Here is a 26,558-nt window from a genome sequence, read left to right as displayed (position 1 = left end):
TCCCCATAGCCAAGGCACAGCTGCCTTCTGGAGACAGACCATCCAGTGCATGACTCTTGCATTCAGGTGGTTATTGGGGAAGTTACTCTCAACATGAAGTGACCTCGATACACTGTCCCACAAGCCTCCATGGCCTCCTCAGCAATCGCTGATGGCATTTCGTCTCTGGGGCACTTTCCAGCCCAGCTCCTCGCCAGCTCTCCCCACATCCTGCTCTCACTCCAGCCCAGCAGGAAAGCCCAGTCTGGACAGGCCCTGTAGAGTGAGATGGAAGAAACAGGTCAGTCACAGTGTCTCTCTGGCCGCCACGCTCAGGATGTCCCGATGCCCGGCAGCCTTCAGCACCCTGTGCCAGCCCCGCTCCCCAGGACAGCACCGAGTCCTGGCCCCGGGGCTCTTCAGGCAGCTCCTGCTGCCCCATGCACAGGGCAGCCTGCGCCAAACTGGCACCCACGGCAGAAAAGGGTTTCTCTTTCCGTGCCTGCACACACACGGTGCCCTGCTCTTCTCCTGGGACACCCCATCTCCCCACAGAGCCTTTCCCCAAGGAGAGCACATCTGCACGGGCCTGGCCAGATGTTCCTGCACCCTGTTTCCGCACTCCACACAGCCCCCGAGCTGGGGCTTTTGCTCTGTGCAGTGAGTGAGCTGTGATGCCCAGGCTGTGGTGGCTCTGCAGGGACATACTGGTCAGGTTGAGAGACAGACCCAGCTGATGTTGGTCACTGTCACTGTGACCGCCTCCCACACGAGCTCTGAGGTGGCCATGGAGGGTGCTCAGAGCTGCTCTGCCTTATCCACCACCTGCCTGGGTGCTGGACACCGACAACCGAAGCCTGAACCACCAGCTCTAAGTCCCTGGAAAGCCAAACTGGGACCCTGATCTCATCCCACTGAGCCCACAGAAAACACAGAAAACAAAGCCTTTTGAGAGACTATTCCTTACGCATGTTCTTGAGAGCAACTCTCGAAGAAGACCTAAGCCTTCGAGCACTGTGCTAGGGAGATCCCCTTGCTGATGGAGATGCTGTTCTGGAGGCAGCTCTGTCACAGAAGTGCCCATTGCCTGTCCCTGCCTGTGGTCACAGGACTGACACGCAGCGGGACTGTAACCAGGGGTCAGGAGTGCTCAGATCTTACACCAACACAAGGGCTCACAGGAGAGTGGGGAAGTGGAAGGAGAACAGCTCTGGAAAGGACAAGGCTGGTGCTCCCTGGCAGAGCTGCTGTGCTGAGACTGTTTCTCTTCAATAATTTCTTTACTACTTCTCTAGCTTTGTTGGTCTGGCATGGGAGAGCTGGTCTGTGCTGGTTTGACTGAAAAGGAGTTAATTTTCCTCATGCAGTTAGAAACCTTACTTTTTCATAGCTAGCACGGTCATTATTTGGATTTAGTTTGAGAACAAGAGAGAACAGCTCAGCACAGTTGGTGTTTGCAATTGCTCTGGTCTGAGAGCCAAGGACACTCTGAGTGCTCTGCCCACAGGTGTGAGGCAGCGAGGAAGGGGGGAGGGACGAGGCAGAGCTTGACTGACATCCAGGCTGACCAATGAGAGTGTTCCATCCCATTAGCCTCATGCTTCATCTTTAGGAGAGTTGGGATCGTCCGGCCTCTCTCTCTTGGCCTTTGGGCTCTTTTATTTCTCTTGTGAGTTCTTCCTTAGGTTTTTTATGGGAGCCAGGGGAGTTCAGTTCGGGACGTTTGATTTGGCCTTTTGCCATTCTGGAGAGGCCTCTGCGCTTTTCTGCGTTGTTTCTCTCTTTGGGATCAGCTGTTGGGACCAGGGTGCTGCTTCCTGGGACTGGCTGTGTGCAGATAGAGTTTGTGAGGAACTGCATTGCGTAGCTTTTATCTCTGTATTATATAGATACTTACTAGCAGTGTATTAGTATTTTGTTATGTTATTAAACTCTGTTTATCTCAATCCAAGTTTCTCCTTTCCCTTTTGAGGGAAGGCCGTGAGTGAGTGTCTATCGTGGTTTTATTGCCAGCGCATTGAGTCTTTGCATTTTGGTTATTGATACTTTGGTGACCCAAGTGACACATGTGGAACTTGTCTGCCTTTCGGAGGGATACCAGCGCATGGGGCCTTTGCATTTTGGAAGCTTTGGTAACTTGGGTAACTTTAAAAAAGGTAAAAAGAAAAGAAAAAAAATAAAAAGAAAAAAGAAAAGTAAGGAAATGAGAGAAAAATGAGAAAACACTAAAGAGAAAAACAAGAAAATAGTAATTTGATAAAGGTACCTTTAGTGACTTTGTTGTTCATGCATTAGTAATTGTATCGTTGTTTGCGTCTTTAGTGATTTGTTGCTGTTGTTACTTGTGTCTTCGGTGATTTTCCAGTCCAATACTTACGGTATAGCAACTGTCTGCTATTGTGATTGTGAATAGGTAGCGGATAATCGACAGGAGGGATTCAGAAGGAATCCCCTCCCCGCCCCGGGTTGTATTTTGTGACGTTGGAAAGAGATTGTTTGACTCCCTGGGGAACAGCAACCGAGGGGAATCTGATTGAACTTTGTAATCAATGGCGGCCACTGTAAATAATATGAATACGCTGCACAGATCTAGGTGGGTATACTTTGTGATGTGTAGTATAGTAATGCCTTATATGTAATACATCATAAGAAGTGTATTTTAAATCATATATTGACTATTGCATAATGCATAATACACAATAAATAAGGATACATAGGCATTATATTTATCCCCTTCAGACCCATTTGTTTTGACCCTTGAACAGGATAATCAGGGAAAGAGTTTGAAACACTGTTGTATAGGGCAGATATTGGCAGGGAATATACAGGGAACATTAGATCAAAGTTGTCCCTTGGTCGATCCAGGGTAGGATCATAACGTTCTTAAATCTAGTGACAGGTAATAGCCATGCAATTACATACTGCTATGGCTATGCACTCAGTAAACATGAAGGGGAGATGTGGCAGTGTGCTAAGATTGGACCTGTGAGAAACTGCGAGAGTCGACAATGTGAGAACAAGTGCTAGTGGAAAAATACAAGAAGCAAGTACTGTATGCTATGTGAGACATCAAGGACAGAGGGATAGCTTATGACAGACAAAACCTGTGTTTATGGCAGTAACTTTGGTGGGAACACAAAATATATCGCTTATGTAATGACTCACTTGGCGAATCAGCAAATGCTTGAGCAAGAATCATAGCAAGTATAAATGCAAGCCTGAGTTTGTAATAAATGTCTCTCATTGCACCTTCCCGAGAGTCCGTGCCTCATTCACTGCACCCTCACTGGCTGTTTGTTGAAACACAAAGCCATGGGCTGATCCCGACTGCCTCTGGGTGACCTCCTGCACCGCAGCACTGCCCTTCCACTGACGTTTCTTCCTCCTGATATCCAGAATGCACCTCCCAAGTTGTCCTTTTCAGTTATTATTTTTTTTCCCCTCTCCGGCCTCTTCCCACTACCATGGAAAGCTTGACTATATCTCAGAAACTGCTCTGCAGGCAGGGACCCCAACTCATCAGACTTCTTGTGGTCTTTAGCCTGACCAGAGAGAAGTAACCTCACCATGGACTCCTTATGCACCCATGGATGTTGAGAGACAGAGTGTTTCCCTTGTACACACAGATGCAGGAGTCACTGTGTCCCTCTGACCTCCTGCTGCCACTCCAGGGGGCTGGGAGGCACCTCGGCCCTGCCATTTGTCACCTTTCTCTGCACTTACATGAGATGCCTCATGGCATAAAGAATGGACACGGGATCTTCTGTTCCAGGAAGCACATCCCAGTGCTACATTCACGTGGTTCCCCAAAGGATGTTACTCTCAACATGAAATCACATCAAGACACTGTCTGTCCCACTGACCTTCATGGAACCCCAAGGAATAGCTGATGGTGTTTCTGCTCACTGGGGTTCATCACCTCAGAAGCACTTTGTGCGTTTGTTAACATCTTGTCTACACAATGCAAACATGGACATCTGACCTACTCATTAGTTGTGCTGCCAGGGAGGGACAAAGAACCTCTTCAAGCTGAAGTGAGAAGCCAGTGCTGTAAATGGTGGTTGTGAGAGGCCGGTCCATGACGATTGACCTGCAGCAGGTTCTCTAGGGTGTCCAGTGGACACGGGCACAACCACTCAGTGAGAAAATTATTTACATTACATATGCCATGCAGAAGATTATGGGCAGTTTATTGCTTCATAAAACAGCCATTCATTAGTTGCCACACTGAATCCTTGATCTCCTTGTTCCTCACACTGTAGATGAGGGGATTCACTGCTGGAGGCACCACTGAGTACAGAACAGACACCACCAGATCCAGGGATGGGATAGGAGAAGGGATTCAGGTGGGAAAATATGATAGTGCTGGTAAACAGGGAGACCACGGCCAGGTGAGGGAGGCAGGTGGAAAAGGCTTTATGCCGACCCTGCTCAGAGGGGATCCTCAGCACAGCCCTGAAGATCTGCACGTAGGACACCACAATGAACACAAAACAGCCGAGTGCCACTGAGAAAAAAATCATAAGAACCCAGACTTCCCTGAGGTAGGTGTCTGAGCAGGAGAGCTTGAGGATCTGGGGGATTTCACAGAAGAACTGGTCCACAGTATTGCCCTTGCAGAGTGGTAGTGAAAATGTATTGGCCATGTGCAGCAGAGAATAGAGGAACCCAGTGGCCCAGGCAGCTGCTGCCATGTGGACACAAGCTCTGCTGCCCAGGAGGGTCCCGTAGTGCAGGGGTTTGCAGATGGCAATGTAGCGGTCATAGGCCATGATGGTGAGGAGCCAATACTCTGCTGAAGCTAAAAAGACAAACAGAAACACTTGGGCAGCACATCCTGTGTAGGAGATGGCTCTGGTGTTCCAGAGGGAATTGGCCATGGACTTGGGGACAGTGGTTGAGATGTAGCCCAGGTCAATGATGAGGTTGAGGAGGAAGAAGTACATGGGGGTGTGGAGGTGCTGGTCCAAGGCTATGGTGATGATGATGAGGCCGCTGCCCAGGAGCGCAGCCAGGTAGATGCCGAGGAAGAGCCAGAAGTGCAAGAGCTGCAGCTCCCATGTGTCTGTGAACGGCAGCAGGAGGAACTGGGTGATGGAGCTGCTGTTGGACATTTGCTGATTTTGGCTATGGGGGCTATCACAGAAGAAAAAGACAGTGAGAATTTTTGGGAGATTTCTCTGAGCAAAGTCTAAGCCATTTCTCACACCCCCCCCCCCCCCCCCGCCCTGCTCCACACCCCCTTGTCCTTTTCCAGACCTTCCCTCAGCTCCGTGTCTGAGCCCTGGGTGGTGCTGGCTGGAGGGGCCGTGAGGAGCAGGGCCTGTGCCCGCTGGCTGCTGAGGAGTCAGCCCTGCTCTGCAGCAGTGGGGTCATGGGAACGGGGGCAGGGGACAGACCCGGGGTTCAGCTTTGTCACATGAAGCTGCTCCTGGTCCAGAAATACCTGTCAGCATCTGCACTCCCAGGGATAAGGAAATGAGGTGGCAGAAGGCAGCTTGAGAGGTTTGGGGTTTTTTACAGCTCCTTCTCCCCTCTCACCCTGGAGAATGTTCTTGGATGTCAGAAACCATCAGTATTTCTGCTGCACTCAAGGAGAACAGAGCGAGTCCTGCAAGGCAAGAGGATGCCTGTGGCTTAGTGCAGAGTGAGGGGAGCTGGTCTGTCCCTCTGTCTTGCTCCAGCTGCCCTGGGCTGGCACCTTTCTGAGATGGAGGGTGATCACACTCCCATGTTACCCTGAAAAGCCACCAGACACTGCTGAGAGCAGAGGGATCCACCTCAGACCACTACACATCTCACTGCTTTCTAAGGTCTCAGCAGCCCACGTTTAGCCCAGGGCAGAAGTAGCTCATTTCACAAACCAAACAGAATTTTGACTGTCGCACCATTTCTGTGCTTCTCCTTGAGACTTTCAGATAACACAAAGATGCTATAGGATGGGTTTGCATCCCGGAGGGGACCTCACAGCTGGGATGGAAACCTCATGCAGATAGCCAAGTGTCCGAAGGATGGCATTTGATTCAGGGAGATTCAGCCCCACAGACTTCATTGCCCACAGCCCACAGGTCAGAGCAAAGCTGGGACACGTGTGCCCATGGACACACCTGCAGGAAAGGACCCACAAGATCAGGCTGTGACTCTGCAGCTGAAACTGCCATCCCCAGAGAGCCTGACAGCAAGAACAAGATCCCAACAGAAGTGACCCAGAGCAGGGGAGCAAGAAGGAAAAGGCAGTGAGGGTGGGGGTGAGAGAGGCCAGGGCAGAGGCAGCCGGGCACTCAGACAGCGTCCCCCTTCCCCAGCTGTGCAGCCACCTCCCAGACACCAACAGTGCCAGGCAGCTGCTCTCAGCCTCTGTGCTCTGCAGAGGAACTGGAGCTCTGGCTGCACAGCAGCTGCTTCATGCCTTGGAGCCCCCGGCCCTGAGGGCAGAGGCTTTGCTGGGTGGGAGAGCAGGCGAGGGGGCTGCTCAGAGGAGGGATCTGACCTGCAGGGGGTCAATCAGAGATTTCTACATCCTCCCTCCCACAAGAGCTCTGGTTTTTCTCCTTCTTCCCAGATCATGTCCCTGCTGCCAGGAGATTTTCCTCCTGGGAGGTGATTCCCTGTCCCATGTCTTTTCCCTGTCAGAGCTCACAGACCCCATCCCAAACTCTGTGCGCTCACCCTGGCCCTACAGACACCTGCCTGTTTGCAGGGCACCGCCTGGGAGCATCTTCCTGTCTGCAGGTTGAAAACAAAGACAGGTGGGTGATCCTGCTGGGTCCAGCAAAGGCGATGCTGCATCTGTCCATGGGCAGAGGAGTGGATGAAGGCTCATCAGGAGGCTCCTATCAGACCTACTGAAGAAGTTACAGCTGAGTGGTCTCCATGACTTGTTCAACTATGAGAGCTCATTTTCCATTTCTCCTCTCAAATTCCCCAAAGGGAAACAAATTGAAAATAAGGACATGAGAAAGCTCCTTATCTTTACTGTAATCCCTTCCTTTACCTTCTCCTTGAAAAAGCCCATTAGAAATGTCCCTCAGAAGGTGCAGCAGAGAAACTCACCTCTATATAACATGTTTTCTCTACACTGGAGAAACTGCAACGTCCCTCCTGACAGATGCCACGGCTTGTGGAATGTTCCAGCTTTAGCATCTCTCCAGGAACTGTAGTTGAATTGGGCTGTAGCCAGAGACTTACTCTTTTCAGGGCTGTGAAGATTTATCTCCCAGTGATGTCTCAGCATCCTCCACCCCATGTTGTCTTTAACCTCTCTCTGCCTGTCTCCTGTGCCCTCGGTGCTGCAGGCAGAGCCCTCAGCCCTGCTGCGTGTGCAGAGGAGCTGCTCCTGGGCAGAGCTGTCTATCTGCAGCGCTGCCACTGCCATGAGCTCCCTGTGTCCCAGGAGCCCAGCCCAGCTCACAGCACAGGAGCAGCCCATGATGTCGCTTTCTCTGTCCCCTCTGGGCTCCTCCAGGTGTCCCTGGGGCACCTGCTGTGAAACAGACTCAAGTCATCACTGATGTTCCCTCCTTATGCTGGGCAGAAACACTTATTTCCAACAGTATATTTTCCGTCTCAGAGGCAAAGTTACCTCTAATTATCATCTTTTTTCTTTTTTTGTTTTATTATTAGTCAGGACACCCAGAAAGTGACAGGGAGGGATCTTTGTTACCCATGCTGAAGGAAGGGATTCAGCTGAGTCGGTGGAGGCTTTTCCTCCTGCATTTCTATTCTCAGCACTAGAAGGACACTCAGCTCTGCCATCCCTGCCACACACCTACAGGAGGTGGGATTCTTCCTCTTCCCTTTGTTTAGGAGCTCTCAAAATAGACACACAAAGAAGCATATCAGCCTATCAGTCTTCCAGACCTTTGTGCTTCCAGGCAGGACTCTGGAGGGCAACAGCTCTGGTGGATGGGGATCAAGCCAGGGGTTTCATGAGCAAACTGCAGCCTTACCAGCCCTTGGGACCAGAGGGTTTGCATCCAAGAGTGCTGGGAGAGTGTTTTTCCCCAGTTGATGCTGGTCTGGTATGATCCCAGAAGGAAATGCGCTCAGAGTCTGAGGTATTGTTTAAAATGCTGTTCATTAGGTCTGGCTGTACAAGAGGGGTATCACAGAGGCAATCTGTGTTCCTCTGGATGGTGGAAAGCCAGGTGGTGTAGCACTGAACAAGCTTCCGAACATCCACTGCCAGGAGGTGCTCCATGTCTTGTCAAAGCACTGTGACAGTTTTGGATTATATGAGGTGAGGTGGGGCAGCTTGCTGAGCTGTGGTGTTTCAGCTGAAGGATACAGGGTCTGCTGGAGAGAGTCCCAGGGCGGGTGAGGACAGAGGGATCCCCCCGTGTGAAGGATCAGCTCAGGTATATGGAGCTGCTCAATGACATGGGCAACAGGTTGATTTATCTTGTGTGAGTGAGGATGACAGAGAAGTTGGTAAGGATGACACTGTTTCGGCAGTGAGCACTTTGAACATGTGATAGAAGAATTCCCCCATGGATACTGATGCAGAGTGTCTCCTGAGGAGGTGTGGACAGACAGGAAAAGCAGATTCAACTCCAGCAGATCCCCACCACAGATGACCTGTGTCCATCAGTGCCAGCCCCTCTCCTCAGACCAGAACAAGAGTCCTGCTCCAGCAACAGAGCAGCCTGACCCCAATGAGTGTCTGCAGAAAGAGGTTTCTCTTCCTCCTGGATTCCTCCCTGCAGGCACAGAAATGCTCCCTTGCTCTTCTCCAGGGACATCCCTTTCCCCAGGTGAGGATGTCCAGCCTGGCCTGGCCGGCTGGTCCTGGTTCCCTCCCTGTGCTCCCCACAGGGCCCTGAGCTGGCCATGCTGCTCTGCAGAGCGAGGGGCTGTGATGCCCTGGGGCCATGGGTGACTCTGCTCTGGCCACGCTGGTTGGGCTGGGAAACAGACCCAGCTGGATGAGGATCACTGCTGCTGAGTCCTTTCCATCTTCCCAGCTGGCTCAGGAGCCCAGGAGAAGGCGGGGCAGGACCATGGGGTGTCTCTCATGGCACAGAGGGCAGGGGAGGGCTGAACCAAGATGGTGTCCTGAAACATTCTCCAGTCTGACATCTTTTGGCATCCTGGCTCCTCACAGCCTGTCCTGGCATTGAAGGGCCCTTGTTACCCTGTGCCCTCCTCAGGTTCACCTCTTCCTCTGGGACACCTTGCACGATCACTCCTTTGACCAGGACTGTTTTGTTTAAGCCAGCGGGCAGCTGAACATCACACACAGCCCTTCTCTTCCTCCCTCCAGCCCAGTGGGATGGGAGAGGGAATCAGGAAAGAAAGAAACAGCTTGGGTTAAAATGAAGACAGTTTAATGAGACAGAAAGGCAAAACAATAACAATAGCTACAATAGCTACAATAGCTACAATAGCTACAATAGCTACAATAGCTACAATAGCTACAACAGTAACAATAGCTGCAACAGCTGCAACAAATATAATATAATAATGATAATAAAAAAATAATTATAGTAATAGTAATAGTAATTATAATAATAATGATGGCAGTAGTAATAGTAGTAATTGCAAAAATGGTAATAATAATAACAGGAGATATAAACCAAGTCACGCACAATGCAATTGCTCACAACCCATTGAGTGACACCTAGCCAGATCCCAAACAGCGCTCCCCCAGATAACTTTTCTCTGGTTTACATACCAAGCATGACATCATATGGTGTGGAATATCCCTTTGGCCACTTGGGCCAGCTGTCCTGCCTGTGCCCCTCCCAGCTTCTTGTGCATCTCCAGCCTCCTTGCTGAAAAGTCCTTGGTTTGGGATAAACATGGCTTAGCAACCACCAAACATCCCTGTGCTATCTACATTCTTCTCAGATTAAATCCAACACACCGCACTCTACCAGCTACTAGGAAGAAAATTAACTCTCTCCCAGCTGAAACCAGGACAGTGCCCCCCCCCTTATACTGTACCATCTGTGTTGTGCCCGGGTCCAACCACCACCCTAACCCTACCTCTTAGCCCAAAATCTAACCTAAACCAAACCCTCCCTAACCCTAAAACTAAACCTAACCCTAGCTTTCCCCTAACTCTTACCTGAAATATCACCCTAATGTTACCACTAACCCTAACCCATAACCCCAGCCTAACCCTAAAACTAACCCCAACCCATCATACTAACACCAGCCTTAAACCAAACACTACACTAAACCAAGCCCTAACCCCAACTCCTAACCTGTCACTCTTATGACTGACTCTAACCCTAAACTAACCCTAATTCAAACCCTAACCCATTATCCTAACCCTAAAGCTATCCCGACTCCTAACCCCTAAACCTAACCCATTAACACTAATCCTCACGACTTACACTAAGACTATCCCCTAACCACTAACCAGAATTGCAACACTTAATGCCAACCTCAACCTCCATCTCCAATATAAATCTAAAACCTCACTCTGACCATTCCACTAACACTACTGCCTAACACTAACCCTAAACCTAATGCTAACCCCATCCCTAACTCTAACCTAAAGCTAAAGCTAAAACGTAATCCTAACTCTAACCCAAAACATAAAACTAACCCCTAATGCTAACTCCAACCCTACATTCTAACCCTCTTCTAAACCTAACTCTAATACTTACCCATAATCCTAACTCTAACCCTAACCCTAGGCCTACCCTTCAACCCTAATATTAAAACCTAACCCTAACTGCTTACACTAACACTATTCCCTAGCTCTGAAACCTAATGCTTAGCCCTAAGACTCACTATATCCTAACACTAATCTAATCCTAACTGTAAACCTCATCCAAAGCCCTAACCATAAGTCTAACTGGAAACACCATCCTCTAACCCTAATATAACCCTAACCCTAAATCTAATCTGAAACTTAACCTTAATTCAAACACTGAATCCTAAAACTAACCCCTAACCTTAACCACTTCCACTGACTCAACTCCCTAGCCCCTAAATCTAATCCTAACTGTAAATCTAAAACTAACCACTAACCATAACTCTTACCTGAACACTAACTAAACCCAAAATGTAAATCCAAACCCTAACTCTAACCCGAAATCTAACCCTAGTACCTAAACCTACTCCTAACCACTACTCTGTACCCCCAACCCATAACACTAACCCAATACTTACCAAAAGCCTAATCCTTATCCTAAACCCTAACCCTGACTCTAATCTGAACCCCAAACCCCTGTCCCAAACCCTAACTCTACCCCCTAATCCCAAACCCTAACTGCAACCCTAACCCGTCATTCTAACCTTAACCCTATCCCCACCCCTAACCCTACCCCCTTACAGTAATCCTAACCACTTATAATAACGCTACTCCCTAACCCTAAATAAACCCCTAACACTAACCTAAAACTAATGAACCCCTACCACCAACCCTAACACTAACCTGAAACTAATCTGTCACCCCAAGCCCTTACCCCAATTCTAACCCTAACCCTAACTCCTAACCCTAAGCCTAACCCTAACAGTAAGCCTGACCCTATCCTGAAAACTAACCACTAACCCTATCTCAAATGCCTAACCCCAAGCACTAACCATAGGACTTTACCCCTAAACCTAACCTGTACTCTAGCCCTGACCCTGACTCTACCTCTACTCCCTAACCCTAATCTAAACCTAACCCTAAACCTTATCCAACACTAACCCTTATCTAAATGATAACCCTAGTGCTAACCCTAACTCTAAATGCAATCCTAACTCTTAAACCTAACTTAACCCTTAAACTAAGCCCTAACTTGTACCCTAACACTAACCTTAACTGTAATTCCTAAACCTAACTCCAAGTCTAACCCTAAACATCTAACGCTAACTCTACCCCTAACCAAAACCGTAACACCAGACCCTAACTCTAACTCTTCCCCCAACTAGTAATGCCAACTCTAACGCTAACCATCATCTAACCCTAGCTGAAACCCTAACCCTAAGTCATAATTGCTAACCCTAGTCCTATCCTTAACTATAATACTAACTCATCTCTCTAATCACTAACTCTTCCCCTAACCCATAAAACTAACCCCTAACCATAACCACATATATGAACATTCATCGCTAAACCTCAACCCTGATCCTAACCTCTAAACCATAACTCTAACCATAACCTAATCTCTACCTCATCCCCAAAGCCTAACCCTATTCACAACCTAATCCTAAATGTAAGCCTACCCCCTAACACCTATCCCTAAAAAAATCTAACCATAATGCTTAACCCATACCCTCACTCTAATCCTAAATCAAAGCCTGAGTCTAAGCCTAAACTCAAACCCTAACCCTACCTCTAACTTTAATCATAAATCTAAATCTAAATCTCAACTTAACCATAACCCTATCCCTGTCCCTAACCCATAAACCTAACCTGTAAACCTAACCACTTCAACTGACCCTAAAACTACACCCTAACCCCAAAACCGAACAGTATTCCAACCCATACCCTAACCTTAATCCTAACCCCTACCACTAATTCTAATCATAAATCTAAAACTGAGCCCTAACCCTGACTCTAACAGTAACCCTAAACTCTAACCCCAATACTAAACTCTAACCCTAAACTAACACTAACTCTATCACTAACCTAACCTTAATGGTAAGCCGTAACTAACCTAACCTAACGCTAATTCTAACCTGCAATATCCACCTAACCCCTAAATTCACCTCTAACCCAAACCTTAAATCTAAACATAACCCTAATCTAATCCTAGCCCCATTCATATCCCTAGCCCATGAACCCAGCCACCAGCCGTAAGCACTTAGACTAAAATTAACACTAACCCAACCCCATTATCTAACCTCAACCATTAACTCAACCTCTAAGCCTAACCCTAAAGCCTAACCTAAACCTATCCCTAATCTAATGCTAAATCCTAACCCATCATTCTAACTATAACCCTAAACCCCTATCCCAAAAATAACACTAACACTACCTCTAACCCTAACCCAGTGTCCTAGCCCTAACCCTTCAATATAAATCTAAAACCTAAAACTGACCATTCAAATAACAAAACTCCCTAAGCCGTAACACTAACACTCATCCATCCCTTACCTTAACCATAATCCTAACCCCTAAACCTAAAATTTACCCTACACCTATCATTCACCTAACCATAACATTCACCCAAACATCATCGTGACCCGACCTCTTGCACAAAATCTAACCTAAACCAAACCACCTCAACCCAAAAACTAACTGTAGTATAACCCTAAACCTAAGCCTATCCCTACCCCTAACCTTAACCACTTACACTAAAACTAACCCTAACTCTACCCTTACCCTAAGTCAAACCACTGAAAGCTCACCCTAATGTGACCTCTAACCCTAACCCATAACCCTAGCCTAACCCTAAAACTAACCCTAACCCATCATACTAACACCAGCCTTAAACCAAACACTAACTTAAAGCAAGCCCTAAACCAAATCCTAACCTGCAATTCTTACAACTGACTCTAACCCTAAACTAACCCTAATTCAAACCCTAACCCATTATCCTAATCCTAAAGCTATCCCGACCCCTAACCCCTAAACCTAACCCATTAACACTAATCCTCACGACTTACACTAACACTACCCCCTAACCACTAACCAGAATTGCAGCACTTAATGCCAACCCCAACCTCCATCTCCAGTATAAATCTAAAACCTAACTCTGACCATTCCACTAACACTACTGCCTAACACTAACCCTAACCCTAGTGCTAACCCCATCCCTAAGTCTAACCTAAATCTAAAGCTAAAACGTAATCCTAACTCTAACCCAAAACATAAAACTAACCCCTAATGCTAACTCCAACCCTACATTCTAACCCTCTTCTAAACCTAATCTAACTTTAATACTTACCCATAATCCTAACTCTAACCCTAACCCTAGTCCTACCCTTCAACCCTAATATTAAAACCTAACCCTAACTGCTTACACTAACACTATTCCCTAGCTCTGAAACCTAATGCTTAGCCCTAACACTAACTATATCCTAACACTAATCTAATCCTAACTGTAAACGTAACCCTAACTGTAAATCTAGAACTAACAACTAACCTTAACTCTAACCTGAACACTAACCAGATCCTAAATGTAAATCCAAACTACATCCTAACCCCGAAACATAACATTATTCCAACCCATACCCTAACCTTACCCCTAACCTCTACCACTAACTCTAACCATAAATCTAAAACTGAGCCCTAACCCTGACTCTAAACCTAACAGAAACCCTAAACCCTAACCCCAATACTAAACTCTAACCCTAAACTAACACTAACCCTATCACTAACCTAACCTTAATGGTAAGCCGAAACCAACCTAACCTAACCCTAACCTAGACCCAACACTAACCCTAATTCTAAACTGAAATCTACACCTAACACCTAAATTCACCTCTAAACCAATCTTTAACCTAAACACAACCCTAATCTAATCCTAGCCTCATTCATACCCCTAGCCCATGAACCCAGCCACCAACTGTAAGCACTTAGACTAAAATTAACACTAACCCAACCCTAATATCTAACCCTAACCATTAACTCAACCTCTAAGCCTAACCCTAAAGCCTAACTTAAACCTATCTCTAATCTAATGCTAAATCCTAACCCATCATTCTATGATACACTTTAACCTTAAATCGCTATCCCAAAAATAACATTAACACTATCTCTAACCCTAACTCAGTGTCCTATCCCTAACCCTTCAATATAAGTCTAAAACCTAAACCTGACCATCCAAATAACAAAACTCCTAACCCCAACATCTAACTCTAATGCAACCCCCTTACCCCAACCCTAATCCTAATCCCTATCTTTAAGTCAAATCTTAACTCTAAGTCTAAAATCTAAGCCTAATTCTATCCCTAAATCTAATCAAAATTATAATGGTAACCCCTAAGATGACCTCTAACCCTTACCCCTAACCCTAACGCTAATTCTAACTCTAACCCCTAACACTCACCCCTAACCTAAAGCTAACTATAACTGTAATACTTACAAATAGTGCTAACCTTAACCATATTCCTACCCTTTCCCCCGAAACATGAAGTCTAACTGCTTATATTAACACTATTCCCTAACCTCTAACCTTAATCGTTACCTCTAACACTAACCCTAATACTAATCTTTACCACTAACCACATCCCTACCCATAAACCCTAAACCTAATCCTAATCAAACCCTAATAATAACCCTAACACTACCTCTAACACCTATCCCTAAATCTAAACCTCTAATGTTAGTCCAATCACTTACTGTAATCCTAAAGCAAAGGCTAAATCTAAGACCAACCTCTAACCCTAACTCTGAAATGAATTCAATGCCCTAACCCTGATGCTAACCCTAAACCTTAATCTAACCCTACCCCGAAATCTAACCCCAAAACTTAACTCTACCCCTAAGACAACTCCGGAACCCCTAACACTAACTCTAATCCAACCATTACCCTAAACCAAATCCTAAAACTTAAGCCTAAATGTAAACCTAAATACTAATCCTAAATCTAATACTAAAATTTAAGACAAACCCCTAACTCTAACCCTAAGACTAACATCACATAAATAGAAATCCAAATCGTAATCTAACAATACCCCCAACCCAAAATCTAACGCTAACATCAAACACTACCTCTAACCTTTCTCCCTAACTGGTAATGCTACCCAATAATCGACTCCAATCTAACCCTAAAAGGAACTGTAACCCTAAACCTAAGTCCTAACCACGTATCCTAGCCATAATCTTATCCTTCAATCTAACCCTAATTCTTCTCCCTAATACCTAAGCCTAACACCAACCCCCTACAGCTGACTCTAAAGCTCAGCCCTAAACCTTAACCCTAACCCTAGCCAGTAACCATCAATCTAAACCTCACCCTTACTCGAGCAATAACCCCTAAACCCTGAAACTAACCCTACCTAACCCTAACCAGTTCCACTAATCGTAACACTACTCCCTAATATAAACATGATAACCCTAATGCTGACGCCTAACACTAACTATAACCTTAATGGTAAGCCTAAACCCTAATACTAACTCTAACCCTAACTTGAAACCTAGTCCTAACACTAAACCTAAACCCTAACCTTAACCTAACCATAACCCTATCACTAACCTAACTTTAACCACAACCCTTAAACCAACCTAAACCAACACTAACCCTAACCTGAAATCTAACCCTAACCTGACCTCTAAACAGAATCCTAAGTCTAACTCTAACCCTAACTCTAGCCTCACCCCTAAACCTAATCTCCTATACTAATCTTAACCATTTACAATAACAGTACTCCCTAACCATGAACCCGAACCCCTATCTCCAACAGAATTCTAAAACCTAACCCTAACCACCTTTTCTAACACTACTGCCTAACCCTTAAACTTTAATCTAACCCTTACTCTAATCCTAATTATATTTCCTATCCCTAACTCTAACCTCAACCCCTCAATCTTACCCCAAGCCCCAACTCCTACACCTAAGCTACTCCTAACTATGTCCACTAATGCTACTCCCTCAACCCTAAACCTAACCCTATATTCTACCCAATTCTCTTCACCCTAAGAGAACGCTAATGCAAACTCCTACCTCTAACTCCAACTCTAAACCTAATGCTTAGCCTTCTTACTGTAATCACAAATATAAGCCTAAACCTAAAACCAAACTCTACCCCTAACCCAAACCCAAAAGCCCTAACCTTAATTCTAACCCTAATCCTAATCAAACCCTGACCCTACCCCTAACTCTAACCCTAAACCTGACTCTAAACATAACCCTAACCCTAGCCCTACCTCCTAAAACTAACCCCTAACCCTAACCACTTCCACTGACACTACTCTCCAACTCCAACACTAATCAAATCCTACCCCTAATACTTGAACACCTAACCCAAACCCCAATGCAAACACATACTCGAACCTCAAACCCTACCTCTCAGACTAATCCCTAGCTCCTAACTCTAGCACTAACCATAACTCCTAACCCTAAAGCCTAACTCTAACACATAACCCTAATCCTCAACCTCATCTAACTCAAACACAGGAATTCTAACCCTAACTCTGACCCCTTGCCCTACGTTTAACCCTATTTCTAACCCTAAATGTAACCCTTCCCCCTAACCCTAGCTCAAACCCTAACCCCAAAATCTAACCCAACCCCCTAATTCCTAAGCCTAACCCTACCTGTAACTCCTAACACTTACCTTTACCCTAAATCTAAACCTATACATTAACCCTACCACGTAACCCTAACCTAAACGTCATATAACCCAAACACAAACTCCCAACCCTAACCCTTAATGCTATACTCTAACCTCTTGCCTAAAGTTCAATCCCAGCTCTAAGACTAACTCTAACCCAAAACCTGACCCATAACCCTCACTCTAAACCCTAACCCCAAACACTAACCCTAACCATGCTCCATAAGCCTATCCCAAACTCTAACCCTAACTCTGTCCCCTAACCCAAAACCTTATCTAACACTAACCCTCAACCTTATCTAAAACCTAACCCTCATTTAAATGCTAAACCTAAACCAAATCCTAACCCTAACTCTCAATCTAACCCTAACTTAACCCTTAAATTAAGCCCTAATTTTTACCCTAACTCTAACGTTTACTGTAAATCCTAACCCTAAGTCTAAACCTGAAACCTAATGCTAACACTAGCCCTGACCAAAGCCCTAACACCAAACCCTAACAATAACCCTAATCTAACCCTAAGCCTAACTATAACCATAACCATAAGTCCTAACTGCTTACTATAACCCTGTCCTTAACTCTACTTCTAACTCTAACCACAAAAACAAACCCCTAACACTTATTCTAAACCTAACTCCTAAACCTTAACCCCAACCCTAGCCTGCCAGCCTCATTCTAAACCTCATACTTACTTTAACAATAACCCCTACACCTTAACACTAACCCAAATCCTATCCCTAAAACTAATTCTTTTCCCTAAGGCTAAGTCTAACCCTACCTCTAATTAGAACTCGAAAACTAACCACTAACCCTAACTGCAAACCCTAATCCTAACTATAACCCTAACCCCTAAACCTACCTGTAATCTAAACCTAACCTGAAACCTTACCTACTGCTAACTCTAACTCTACACTCAAACCCCTAACCCATATCTAAGACTCACCATACACCTTATCTCAACCTAACACTACTCCTAATCCCTAACTGGTAACTCTAATCCTGACCCTGTGCTTTACCCAAAGCCCTATCCCTACATCTGACGAAACACTAGCCCCCTCTGATGCTAATACAAATCTAGCCCTAACTCTAACCTGTAGCACTAACTCTCAACCTAACATATCCTCTAACCCTAGCCCCTAACCCTAACACTGAAACCTAACCCTAAACAATAATCCTAACTCTAAACCTAACTAATACACACTAGCCAAGAAACCATAACCAACAAATGATAACCCTAAGCAAAACTCTGATCCTGGTCCTAACCGCTAACCCCAGCTCTACCCCAAATTCCAACCCTTACTCTATCCATCGCTCTAACACTAACTCTTAACCCTAACCACTATTCCAAGCACTACCAGACCCCTAATCCTAATCCCAAACCCAAAATCTAACCATTTGCCTTATCCACAAACCATACCACTAACTACAATGCCAATTCCTCATCCCTAACCCCACCCTAATCCTAACCACTAACTCTAAACCTAATACATAAACCCACCTCTAACCAAAACCCAACCTTAACTCTGTCCCTACCCCTAACCCTAACTACTTACCATAATACTCTTCACTAACTCCAAGTCTAAACCTAGCACCTAACAGCAAACTGTAACTTTAATCCTAATCCTAACCCCTAAACCTAACTTTAACCCTATCACTAACTCAAACCCTAAACACTAAACCTAAACCCAAGCCTTCATTCTAACCCTTACCCACAATCTGTAACCCTAATGCTAAACCTCATTCTAACCCTGAGCAGCACTCTTCTGTCTCCTCCATCTCCTCCTTTTCTTCCTCTTGAGGGGGCAGATGGGCTCTGTGTCCAGACAGGTCCTGGGGCCTGACACTTGCACCACGGGCCTGATCTTTCGGTGCTGACAGCTGGGTGCCTCCCTGCCACCGCTGGGACCCTTGCCTGCCACCTCCTTCCCCCCAGGGGACACTGAGCCCTCCTGCGAGATTCTTCTTCTTCTTCCCTGGGGGCTGGAGACTTGATCCTTGTCCTTCACAGCCAGAGCACAGGGGCTGCTGTCTGCTCCATGGTGCTGCTTACACTGCCTCTTTTCGGAGGAACCAACGGTGACCTGGCTGGGCTCCTTCTCGCTGCTGCAGGGAGGAAGGTGGTGCGAAGGGTGGGCAGTGGAACAGGTGGTCACGGGGAGGCTGGGAGCCAAAGGGCTGAGCTGAGGATGAAGCTGAAGGTCGGCTTTTCAGGATTTGGCCAATGGAGAGCAGACGAGGACAGCCTGCAGAACAGGAAAAGAGGCTGACATGATCTGAAGGCCAGGTCAGGAGCAGGAGCCCCCCTCTTCCTCCACACTCCACAGTGCACAAGCACAGCACCCAACTGCTACCATCTTAGCCAATCCAAGAGAACAGGACAGGTGGCTGCGGAAATCACTCCCGCGGGCCACCTGCCATGTCAGACAGTTGCCTCCTGGACTACTGGCCTTGCTGCCGTGCAGGAGCCTGGGAGCGACTGGCACCACTTACCTCGACTTGCCAAAACACCAAGGAGTTGGTGTGGGTGGTGTCCATGGGGTAGGTGTGGTTGGCAAATTGTGAATGAGGTGGTGTGCAATGGTCACTTCTGCTCGCCTTCCACAGGATGCTGCGCTGCAGTTATTGACATGAAAAAACGACCAACAAACTTGGTGATCTAAAGAAAAGAGGTTTCCATGAGCCCTGGCTGCACAGCGGCGCCCAGAGGGCCGGTCCCAGCCCCTGTGTGGGGAGGAGGAGACTCTGCAGCCTCCAGCTGGGGAGTCACCTGCTCCCATCACCCCAGGGGACAAGACACTCAGAGAAGATTGGTGAGGCCACCCTACTCCAGGGACTGGCACAGCCGCCCCTCTGTCCTAAGCAAGAAGACAGGAGGCGTTTCTCCAGCCTTAATCAGGGATGGGAACAACAGCGGGGACCTGGCCCTGTACCCCAAACCAGAGCAACTGCTGCAGCCCTGGGGCTGAGGGGCTCTCCCTGTCTGCCTCCAGCTTAGCAAGACATCCAGCACCCAGTCTACACTCTCCCCAACACAATCTCCAGCTCAGAGACACAAGGCACCTATTGAAGACTCCAGGCAGAAGCTCAGACTCACTTTTTGGCAGAAAGCACCAGCTTCATGGCTGGTGGTGGAGACATGGTGATGTTCAGCTCCAGAGCAGTACTGGCCAACAGGGAGGATTTCAATGTTGCCGGTTTGGAGTCTCTGGGGGCAGGTAGCTTGGTGCTGGAGCCAGTAGGGCGGTCTATGCTACAGTCCATTTCCTGAGAGGTGCAGAAACTGCTGGTTCCACCCTGGGCTGTCTGGGACGCTTTGGGCAGATCCCCGCTGTGCTGTGCACTGGGCTGGCAGCACCGCTGCTGCAGGAGTCCCTCTCCAGGGTCTCAGCATTCTCCCCACTGCCCCTGGGCTCCTGGCTGGGGATGGGCTCCAGCAGCAGCTTGGGTGAGGTGGGTGGCTGCTTGCTCTCCCAGGAGCTCTGCCAGGACAGCTCTGCTTTGGCCCCACTTGTGCTGCTGCTGTTACAGGAGCTCTGAACTGGTCTGGGCACAGGAGGCAGCTGCAGGAGGGCGAGCAGCTTTTTGGGCCTCCAGGCTGAATCACTGTGCCAAGGACACAGGGTGATACCGCAATCCCATCCCCTCCAAGCTCACACAGCAACCCTTAACTGAGCAGGATCCTTCCTGTAAGCCATCCTCCCTCACCCCTGTCCATTGGGTGCAGTGCCTGCCTCCCTGCCAAGCTGCAGCCCACCTGCCCTCGCAGAGCAGGCAGAGGGGCAGCAGCTCCCTGCAGCTCTGGCCCAGAACAGCCTTCAGGACTCACCTGGCCTGTCACTGCTGAAGACCTGGGGCTGTTGGTCTCAGCTTTTTTCACCTGATCAGAGACACTGGCCCCAAGAGATAAAACAGAGCATGAGCACAGGGCCACAGACTGCACCAAACCCCTGAGCCTGCCCCCAGCCAGGCACTGGCCAGCATGCCATGAGGGACGGCTGTACTGTTCCCAGTCCCATGGAGCCTCAATGGAGGAGTCGTGGCTCATGCTCAGGCAACAGGCTCTGCTCTGCCAGACAGAGGCAGCAACAACAGAAGCTGCTTCCCTCTTGCCTGCACGCTGCCTGACACTGGCAGTTAAGCAACCTCGAGAGCAGTAACGGTGCAGCTGCAGGAACATCCCCTGTGAGAGCAGAGCTCACCCCACCCACACCCTGCCCCACTACCTGATCTCCAGCACCAGCTCCAGGAAAGGGTCAGAGCTCTCCTAGATGCTCTTGCCTGCAAAAGCAAGAGCAGGAAGCACACCCTGGCACAACACCTGCACCCAACACCACCCCAGCACAGCACAGGCAGCTCCCCCTCTCCAGCTTTGGGCTCTGGGATGTCGGCACCAGGATTCACAGCGTGCAATTCCACTGTGTGCTGGGACAGCAAGTGCTGCTACATAACTGCCAACATGGGCTCCTCAGCTGGTGGCAAAGAGCTGGGGGTCCCCAGCCAACAGCTTTTTTCATCACTACAACACACGCCACAACCCACAGGAACCACAAGACTGACCAGCTGCACCTCTGGATAAGTTACACACACTCAGCAGTTTTCCCAAAAGATTTGTACTGCAAGGCTCTCAGGGAAACCGCTGCCCTGAGAGTCACAGGCCCACGACCTGGCAGCCAGCGCTCACCACGGAACCACAGGGATCCGCCAAAGATCTGGTGAACCAGCATGGTGGCCTGGGTCTGGTGAGCCAACCTGGAGACAGCAGCACCAGAGCTCACACTGCCCCTCTGCAATGGCCACCCCTGTCACCCACCGCTGCGTCCTCAGGATCCAAACCCATCCCAGTGGCAGCTCCTCTCTCCCTTCCCGGCAGGAGTATCTTGCCAACATTTATCCAGCACTTGCAGTGGCCACTAACCAGGCCTGGAGCTGTCAGGAGAAAGGACTCCCTGGAGCTCACCCAGCTCTAAACTCAGCCCCAACCGGCCGCTGGCTCGGCAGCCGGCACTGCGAGCAGCGCAGAGATGGAGCGGGTAGCAAAGAGCTTTAATCCTCCCTTTCTCTTGTCTCTATGGGGCTCTATGGGTGTCCATGGGGCTCCTTAGGGCTCCATGGGCCCCTACAGGTACCTATGGGTCCCTATAGGGCTCTATGAATCTCTATGGAACCCCCAGAGTCCTAAAACCCTCCCGGGGAAGCCCCAGGGTCCTAAAACCCTCCTGGTGAACCCCCAGGGTCCTAAAAACCTCCCAGGGAACGCCCAGGGTCCTAGAACCCGCCCATTCCATGCAGACCCGTTGACTGGACCTGGCAGCTTCCAAACCACTGTGTCCAGGCCACATGCAACACCCCTCAAGGACCAGATGGACAAACATGGGGCCTTTCAGGGCCTTCTGACCAGGACACCTCTCACACACACAAAAGAAAACCCACACTAAGGTGGAAGCATGGAGCACCACGGCAAAAAATGATCATCCATGTTTCTTCTAGCAAAGAGCCTGCTGGCTACTGCAAGGTGCAACTATTGCAGGAAAATGTTAACAAATAATAAACCAAATATTAACAAATGCAGAAGGCCAGTGACCAATGAAGACTGAACACTTACCCTGGCATTGTCCCCAGGCTCAGGACCAGGATTACACCAAGAGGCTTGATCACCATGGACTGCAGGAACCAAACAGGGAGTCAAACATGGGTGAGGAGCTTCCATGGCATGTTGTGATCTCCTTCTTCCTCAGTCACCTGCAGTGATGGGAGAGGGTGAGGTAATGACACAGGACACATACAAAGGTGTATGTTCCCACAGCTAGAAATGGAACATGGGTGACCTTTTTGCTGAGACCTAGCAGGTTTTCAGGCAAATGAATATTCATTACTTGTCTGTGTAACACCACCAAAGCAAAAAAAGCTTTTGGAAAGCCTCTGAGATGATCTTGGGTACAATCACACATGAATAACCTATTAAAACGCGAGTGTTTATTCCCTCAAGCAGACAGACAGTGACAACTCACCCCTGGGACAGCCCAAGGCTCATAACCAGGATCCAGCTGAGGAGCTCGATCAGCTCTGCCAATGCCATGGCCCGGAGTCATCACAGATCAGAGAGGTTTCCAGGCTCACAGAGCAATACTCCTGCATTTCGGGTAAAAGAGGACATAAAGAAGAGAGAAAAAACCAAAACAAAACACAGCACAACATATTTAGGACAACAATGCCCATATATTGCAGAGAAATAGCCCTATTTAGGGAGAAAACTGGAAAAATGACTAAATATTCCAAATATTTGGGGGCTAAATTGGCCAATACAGGCACAAGAGTATTTGGGCAAAAGGTGGCCAAAAGAGGCAAAAATGTCTACATTTGGGAGCAAAACTGCTGGCAAAGGTGAAAATATCCCATATTTGGGAACACAGCTTCTCCATTAGGGGAAAAAATGGGTAAAAGCACCTGAGTATATGGGGTAAAAAGAGCCAGAAAAACCAAAGCACCACTAGATTTGGATCAAAAGTGGCAAGAAAGGGGTATAACATCCCCAGATTTGGGGTGAAATTGGACCAAAAAGTCACAGTATGCCCAGATTTGGGTAAAAAATGGCCAAAAGTGGCCCAATCACCCCCAGATTTGGGCAGAAACTGGACTGCAAAGCCAAAGAACTCCCAGATCTAGGCAGAAATGACCCCAAAGGGCACGAATGTGCCCAGATTGAGCTCAAAACTGGCCCAAAGGGCCAAAGTAATCCCAGCTTTGATTTGAAACGGGCCCAAAGGCTCAAAGTGTGCCCTGGGATGGGGCCGTGTGGCACGAGGCTGGGGGGCAGGGAGGGCCCCACAGGGACTCAGTGCTGGTTTCTGCCCCTGTGCCACCACTCGTAGCCCCCGCTTGCCCACAACTTGCCCCTGAAGCAGCCGCAGCCCCTCTCCCCTCCCTGCGGGGCGTCTGCCCCCTGCCCACACCCTGGTGCTGCCTGGCTCGCCCTGCCCGGCCCAGCCCGGCTGCTCTCCCGGCCCCAGCCCCAGCCCTGGCCTCACTGCTGCCCTGCTGAGCTGCTCGGGGCTGGGTGCTGCCCCTGCCCGCCCACCTGCTCCCTGCGCTCGGCTGGAGCAGCCTTGGCCTCCCGGGCTGGCAGGGACACCAGCAGGAGGAGGAGGGTGAGGACCATGGCCCCCACGCTCGCACCGTGATGCTGCTGCTGCTGCTGCCGAGACACAGCACAGCACGTCACCGTGGGGCTGTGACCTCATAGTCACATTGGAATCACCACATCTGCACACGACTGCATGGCCTTGTTCTACATGAGCATGGGAGGAACAGGAGTGGAAAAGGGTGCACCTATTTGGGAGGCAGCGCTGCCTATGGGAGTGCACAGGCTCTCACTTCTTGCTTCCCAGAGATCAATCAATCAATCAATCAATCAATCCATCAATACCAAAAGCTCCATATTAAGACTAAATTAGAAAAAAAAAAAAAAGCCAACTTCAAGGGTCTTTCCTTGTAACTGTTTTTGTCAGGCAGCTCTCTAGGAAGAAATGAGCTTTACCTGCTAGTTTTACCACAGCTTCAATGCCTTTACAGCCACCACTTCCTACCTCTGCTGCTCCCACACAGCCTCACAGCCCAGCAAAATCATAGTGCAGGCAGAAACCTTCACCATACAAAGAGGGAGAGTCAGGAATACGTTACTCTCAAAAAACAGACACTGTCAACCACGCTTGCTCTTGCTTACCAAATTCAGACAGTGTTAGAAAACAACAACAAGGAAGCGAGATTCTTATTTTATAGACTCCATTATACTGACCATTCAACATCAAGTCCAACCAGAGTCTTAACCTCCGAATAAGAAACATCATCTTAAAATTTCTAGGAAAATGAAGGGCTTTGAAGTGGCAACACCATAAAATGTTCATAAAAGCACGGCCATGCAAGTCCACACCCCTGATCACAGACCACCTGCCCTGGTACCTAAGGCAGTGATGTTCTCAGCTGATTCACAGTCACTGACATCTGGAAAACAGCACAAACTCTAATGTTTTTTAGTGCCAAACATGTAGTTTGAAACTGAAACAGGCAAGAAAACCATCTACAGTCAGTCTGGTTTCATTCAAGGCCATCAGGACAAGTTGAGTTCACATTCACCTGGAACCACAGCAGGTCCCACCCGTCCCTGCAGACCCCAACACCGCTCCTGCGCAGGGTGTCGAGGAGCAGGAAGCACAGAACAAGAAACCTCCCTTCCAAAGAAGGCCCACAGCCGCTCTTCCAACAAGCTGCATAAGCAGCAGCTGAGAACAAGCTCTGCTGTAGGTGCACCCGGCTCTGCCGTCTGCTCAAGGAGACCAGCTCCTAAATGATGCCCAGCCCTACAGACACAGATCTGCCCCAGGGCAGGGATGAGGAAACACCAGAGTGCACGGACACCTGGTCATTCAGTTGAAGCTGCTGGGGAGAAGGACAGAGGACTAGAGAGAGACAAATGAGACAAGAGAGAAGACAGAGGAGCTGAGAGAGAAAGAAACACACAGGGGAAAGGATGGAGAGATGCAGAGATCAAGGCAAAAAGGGACAAGGAGCCGTGATGAGACAGGGAGGAAGAAACAGCAGCACTGAGGAACAGGACAGAGGGATGGGGAGGGGGGAGGAGGAGAAGCAGGAAGGGGCTAGAGAAAGACAGGGAGAGGGATGTACAGATGGAGAGACAAAAAGAAAGGCAGGGAACAGAACAAGGGGCTAAGAAACAAAGCAAAGTTCAGATCAAAAGAAAAGTTCAACCCCCTCCTGTATAGCAAAGGACAAAATAAAGTATGCATTTTTGTTGCATCTAATCCATTACGCAAGTACCAATTAAAAATACATTAGCAGTGGGTTCCTTCAAATATTCACTGTGAATATTACTATTTTACTTACTATTTTACAGGAGAAACACAGGGCACGGCTGATTTTGCCCACGTGCAGCGCAATGATCACACGAGTGCGGTGAACCGGGTGAAAGGCCCTAGAGAAGGAAAATCAGGCTCCGTGTGCAGAGCCAAAACAGAAACCCTTTTCAAACTGTTTAATTTTAAAAAGCTACAACGGGTATAAAGAAGAAAAAAGAGCAGTGAATGTGCATAATGACACAATTAGATGGTTTTTCAGTTCCATGATGTGCTCTTTTACTAAAAAGTGTCTGCTGGAGTGGATATCCTGGACATGAACAGGCGGGTTCCAGGTGTTGTGCCCATGGTGATTCATCCACTGTGGCCGTGGGTGTCAGGCCTTGATACAACAGACACAAAACCTTGGGAGAGAGGTGATCACAGTAAAACACTTAAAGATAATGAGCTAGCAGACTTGATTTAGTCTTTATTTAAAAATACACATGGCTGCTGTCTTTTTCCAGTTTAGCTAGGACGGGCTCCAATATCTCTATTAATTCTAACTAC

The 26,558-nt window shown here is 48.1% G+C and overlaps 1 pseudogene across 1 annotated transcript; it reads right to left on the bottom strand.

Annotated features, from left to right (window-relative positions):
* Positions 1-4,168: 4,168 nt before the first annotated feature.
* Positions 4,169-5,093, bottom strand: LOC308046645 (olfactory receptor 14C36-like; annotated as a pseudogene). The gene has a single exon. The product of its transcript is annotated as an olfactory receptor 14C36-like (transcript).
* Between the last annotated feature and the right edge of the window lie 21,465 nt (positions 5,094-26,558).

Source organism: Nesoenas mayeri (assembly GCF_963082525.1).
Source record: "Nesoenas mayeri genome assembly, chromosome: 16".
Lineage (NCBI taxonomy): Eukaryota > Metazoa > Chordata > Aves > Columbiformes > Columbidae > Nesoenas > Nesoenas mayeri.
Note: the sequence above shows the minus strand (reverse complement) of the source record. Positions and strands in the feature narration are given on the sequence as shown.